Source organism: Chiloscyllium plagiosum, chromosome 29 (assembly GCF_004010195.1).
Source record: "Chiloscyllium plagiosum isolate BGI_BamShark_2017 chromosome 29, ASM401019v2, whole genome shotgun sequence".
Classification (NCBI taxonomy): Eukaryota; Metazoa; Chordata; class Chondrichthyes; order Orectolobiformes; family Hemiscylliidae; genus Chiloscyllium; species Chiloscyllium plagiosum.
In genome coordinates this window covers 46599421-46605194 of record NC_057738.1, presented here as the reverse complement: position 1 = coordinate 46605194, position 5774 = coordinate 46599421, and positions in this window count along the sequence as shown.

The window sequence follows — 5774 nt, the reverse complement described above, 5'->3', positions numbered from 1 at the left end:
TTACTGAAATCCATATACACCACATCAGCCGCTTTACCTTCATTCACCTGTTTGGTCACCTTCTCAAAGAACTCAATAAGGTTTGTGAGGCACGACCTGCGCTTCACAAAACTGTGTTGACAATCAACGTATTCCTTTTGAGATGATTATAAATCCTATCTCTTATAACCCTTTCCAAACCCACAACCGAAGTAAGGCTCACTGGTCTATAATTTCCTGGGTTGTCTCTACTCCCCTTCTTGAACAAGGGAATAACATTTGCTATCCTCCAGTCTTCTGACACTATCCCTGTAGACAATGACAACATAAAGATCGAAGACAAAGGCTCAGCAATCTCCTCCCTGGCTTCCCAGAGAATCCTAAGTCAAATTCCATCCAGCCCAGGGGATTTATCTATTTTCACACTTTCCAGAATTGCTAACACCTCCTCCTTTTGAACCTCAATCCCATCTAGTCTAATAGCCTGTATCTCAGTATTCTCCTCCATGACATTGTCTTTGTCTTTTTCCAGTGTGAATATTGACAAAAAATATTAATTTAGTACTTCCCTATCTCCTTGGACTCCATGCACAACTTTCCACTACTATCCTTGATTGGACCTAACCTTTCTCTGGTCATTCTTTTATTCCTGATATACCTATAAAGAGCTTTAGGGTTTTCCTTGATCCTATCTGTTAACGACTTCTCATGTCTCCTCCTGGTTCTTCTTAGCTCTCTCTTTAGTTCTTTCCTGGCTAACTTGTAACTCTCAAGCGCTGTAACTGAACCTTCATGTCTCATCCTAACATAAGTCTTCTTCTTCCTCTTGACAAGAGATTCAACTTCATTAGTAAACCACGGCTCCCGTGCTCGACCACTTCCTCCCTGCCTGACCAGTAAATACTTACCAAGAACACACAGGAGCTGGTCCTTGAATAAACTCCACATTTCAATTGTGCCCATCCCCTGCAGTTTCCTTTCCTATCCTGTGCATCTTAAATCTTGCCTTATCGCATTGCAATTGCCCATTTATAACTCTTGCCCTGCGGTATATACCTATCCCTTCCCATTGCTAAAGTAAACATAACGGAATTGTGGTCACTATCACCAAAGTGCTCACCTACCTCCAAATCTAACACCTGGCCAGGTTCATTACCCAGTTCCCAATCCAATGCGGCCCCACCTTTTGTTGGCCTACCTGCATACTTTAGTCAGGAAACCCTCATGCACACATTGGACAAAAACTGACCCATCTAAAGTACTTGAACTATAGTATTCCCAGTCAATATTTGGAAAGTTAAAGCCCCCATAACAGCTACTCTGTCACTCTTGCTCCTATCGAGGGTCATCTTTGCTATCCTTTCCTCTACATCTCTGTAGAAAACTCCCAACAGGGTGACCTCTCCTTTCCTGTTTCTTATCTCAGCCCATACTACCTCAGTAGACAAGTCCTCAAACTTCTTTTCTGCAACCATAATACTGTCTTTTATGAACAATGCCACACCACCCCCTCTTTTACCATCTTCTCTGTTCTTACTGAAACATCTAAATCCCAGAACCTGCAACAACCTTGCCTGTTCCTGTTTTATCCATGTCTCCGAAATTACCACAACATTGAAGTCCCAGGTACCAACCCATGCTGCAAGTTCACCCACATTATTCCGGATGATCCCAAATTCAAAGAGGAATTTTTAAACAACGAGTATTATGAACCATAACCAGACTTATCCTCTGTTTACGATCACTTACCATTGCCCAACATCTCAATGTTTCAACACAACGGGTTAAAGCCCTGAGAAGGACAAAAATGGAATCGGTTTCAAATGGCTTTACTGAATGTGGAGTTTCTGCCTTATGACTGATCCCCTGACCCTTCTCCCCTTGGCATTGGACCTGTTGGAAATGGGGCAAGGCCTCTGTGGATGGATTTTAAAAAAATCTGCAAAGTTTTCCTATCTCTATGAAAATTTGCCCCCTGTTGTCCAATCAAACTTTTAAACTCAGAAAAATAATATATCTTTCATACTATGAAACTTGTCACAGTTGTCATAAAACTGTCTGACTGATTTTTCTCAATAGAAAGTAAAGGGCTTGCTTTATAAAGCTGAGGATCTGACTGCAAAAGAAGAGCAGTAGGTGGTGCCAAAGACTTGATGTAGAGAAAAGTTCTGAAGAAGGGTCACTGGACTCAAAATGTTAACTCTGCTTTCTCTTCACAGTTGCTACCGAACCTGCTCAGTTTCTGCACAATTTCTACTTTTGACCCTTTATAAAGAAATATATGTCTGTTCAGAAATCATTAGATTATGGATTAACAATTGAACTTCTTTGAATAAAGAAAAATTAAAACATTGCAGAGGAAAGTTTATATTTTAGGTCAGGATTAATGTCCCAAGAGTTTGAATTGAAGCTGACTCATGTACTCAACAATTATGTTCATACTTAAGAACATCAAGAACAAATGCAAACTTGTTTGTACAATATTTCATTGGCTATAAGACAAAATTTTTAAAATGCTGTTGACAATTGAATTTTCTTTAACATAATTTAAGACCAATTTTCAGTCAAAGTTAATTAAGCCAAATAGAGTCAAAGATTATGAGGAATGGAAAATAAAACATTAAGTTTTATCTTACTTTTGAGAGAAGCAAGAATGTTTCTGTTTCAGAAAATCTTTCACATGATATATTCATTCGAAGAAATAATTTCAGTTTTGGCTCACAGACAGACCTCAGGGGCACATGCTCCTCTGCGTCTCAGGTTTCTGTGTTCCAGTGTTATTCTCGGGGAACACCACACTGTTGGAGCTGCTTTCTTTCAGATGAGATGGTAAACTGAGGTTCTATCGGTCGGTTCGGGTGAATATAAAAGACCACATGGCACTATTTCAAAGAACACAGGTGTTATCTCTCGTGCCCTGGCCAATATCTACCTCTCCAATCCCTCAATGAAATGGGAGAGATGTCCTGACCATAGCAAACAAGGGAAATTAGGGGTTGTATTAGATCCAAGCAAGATGCATACAAATTGGCTGAAATCAAAGCCCACTGACCTGAGGAGTGAGAGCAATTTAGAATTCATGAAGGAGGACAAGGGGATTAATTAAGAAGGGGAAAACAGACTACAAAGCGTATCTTGTGGAAAAAAGAAAAACTGACTGCAAAACCTCCTATAGTATGTGAAGAGAAAAGAATTGGTGAAGTCAAGTGTGTGTCTTTTACAGTCGGAAACAGGGGAAGCTACAAAGGGAAACAAAGAAATGGCTTACCAATTAAATACCCTCTTTGGATTCGAGCTCCACATAGGAGAACACACAAAAAAAGTAATGTTGGCAAACACAGGTTTTAGTGTGAGGGAGGAACTGAAATCCCTGTTAATAGGCAAATGGTGTTAGGGAAATTGCTGGGATTAACGGCCAATAAATTCCAAGGGCCTGATGACTATGAGATATAGGAGCAGAATGAGGCCATTCAGCCCATCGAGTCTGCCCTGCCATTCGATCATGGCTGATATGTTTCTCAACTCCATTCTTCTGCCTTCTCCCCGTAATTCATAATCCCTTTATTAATCAAGAACCTATCTCTCTGTCTTAAATACACTCAATGATTTGGCCTCCAAACCTTCTGTGGCACAGAGTTGCCACGCTCTGGCTGAAGAAATTCCTCCTTACCTCAGTTTTAAAGGGTTGTCCCTTCACTCTGAGGTTGTGCTCTTGAGTCCTAGTCTCTCCTATGAGTGGAAACATCTCCTCCACATCCACTCTATTCAGGCTTCTCAGTATTCTGTAAGTTTCAAGCAGATCTATGTTCATCCTTCTAAACTTGAATACAGACACAGAGACCTTGACTGCTCCTCATATGATGAGTCATTCATCTCCAGGAAAGTTCTTATGAACCTCCTCTACACCCCCTCCAACACTAGCACATACTTCCTGAGATACAAGGCCCCAAACTGCTCACAATCTTCCAAATGCGGTCTGAAGATGAGAAACATATACAGCCTCAGCAGAACATTTGTTCTCTTGCATTCTAGTCCTCTTGAAATGAATAGGAACATTACATTAGCCTTCCTAACTGCCAACTGAACCTGCATGTTAATGTAAAGAGAACCTGAACTCCAAAGTCCCTTTGTTTCAGGATTTCTGAAGCCTTTCCTCATTTAGAAAATAGTCTGTGTCTCTATTCTTCACATCAAAGTGCATAACCCCACACTTTCCCACATTGTATTACATCTGCCACTTCTTAATCCACTCTCCTAGCCTGTCTAAGTCCTTCTGCAGCCTCCCTGCTCCCTTATCACTACCTGTCCCTCCATCTATCTTAGCAAAGATGTCCTAATTTGCCTTAGTTCAAATCATTAATGTATAAATGATTAATTGTTGTCCCAACCTTCTGAGAAAAAAAATCTGAGTTGGTGAGGGGAAGCCAGTAGATATGGTTTATTTGGCCTTTCAGAATAGTTTAAAGAGTGTAAGAGATTAGTGTGTAAAATTAAAGTTCACAAGATGGTGGTAACATACTGACATGGATTGAGCACTGGTTGGCAGACAGACAAGAGTATGAATAAATGGGTCTTTTTTCTGAGTGGCAGGCAGTGATGCAACATATACCGATAACTTAGATGAGGAAATTAAGTGTAGTCACTCCGGATTTGCAGAGGTTAAAGCTGGCTGGGAGGGTGAGCTGTAAGGAGAATGCAGAGATGCTTCACTGTGATTTGGACAAGCTGAGTGAGTGAGGAAATACCCGGCAGATGAAGTAAAATGTGAATAAATGTGAGGATGTCCACATTGGTCGGAAAACACAGAAAAGCAGATTATTATTTGAATGGTGATTGATAAGAATAAGGGGAGGTGTAATTAGGCCAAGATGTCTTCATACACCAGGGACTGAAAGGAAGTGCAGCAAGTGGTGAAGAGGATCAATGGTGTATTGGCGAATGGATTCAAGTACAGGAGCAGGGATGTCTTGCTGCAATTGTACAAGACCATGGTGAGAGCACGCCTGGAGTATTGAGTGCAGCTTTGGTCTCCTTATTCAATGAAAGATAGAGTCACAGCACCATAGAGATGTACATCACAGAAACAGACCCTTCAGTCCATCTCATCCATGCTGACCAGATATTCTGAACTAATCTAGTTCAATTTGTTAGCATTTGGCCCATATCCCTCTAAACCCCTTCTATTCATACACCCATCCAGATGGCTTTTAAATGTTGTCATGCACCAGCCTCTACCACTTCCTCTGGCAGCTCATTCCATACACGCACCACCCTCTGTGTGAAAAAGCTGTCCTTTACGTCCCTTTTAAATCTTTCCCCTCTCACCTTAAACCTGTACATGTTAGTTTTGCATCCTCCTTCCCCATGAAAAAGACGATGACTATCCACCCTATCCATGTCCCTCATGATTTTATAAACTTCTTAAAGATCACACCTCCGCCTCCGACACTCCAGGGAAAACAGCCCCAACCTATTCAACCTCTCTCTGTAGCTCAAACCCTCCAGCCCTGGCAGCCCCTTTTTAAAATCTTTTCTGAACCCTTTCAAGTTTAGCAACATCTTTCTCATAGCAAGGAGATCAGAATTGAATGCAGTATTCCAAAAATGGCCTAACCAACGTCCTGTACAACCACAACATGACCTCCCAACTCCTATATACAATGCACTGACTAATAAAAGTAAGCATACCAAACACCTTATTCACTATGGAGAAAGTGAGGACTGCAGATGCTGGAGATCAGAGCTGAAAATGTGTTGCTGGAAAAGCGCAGCAGGTCAGGCAGCATCCAAGGAGC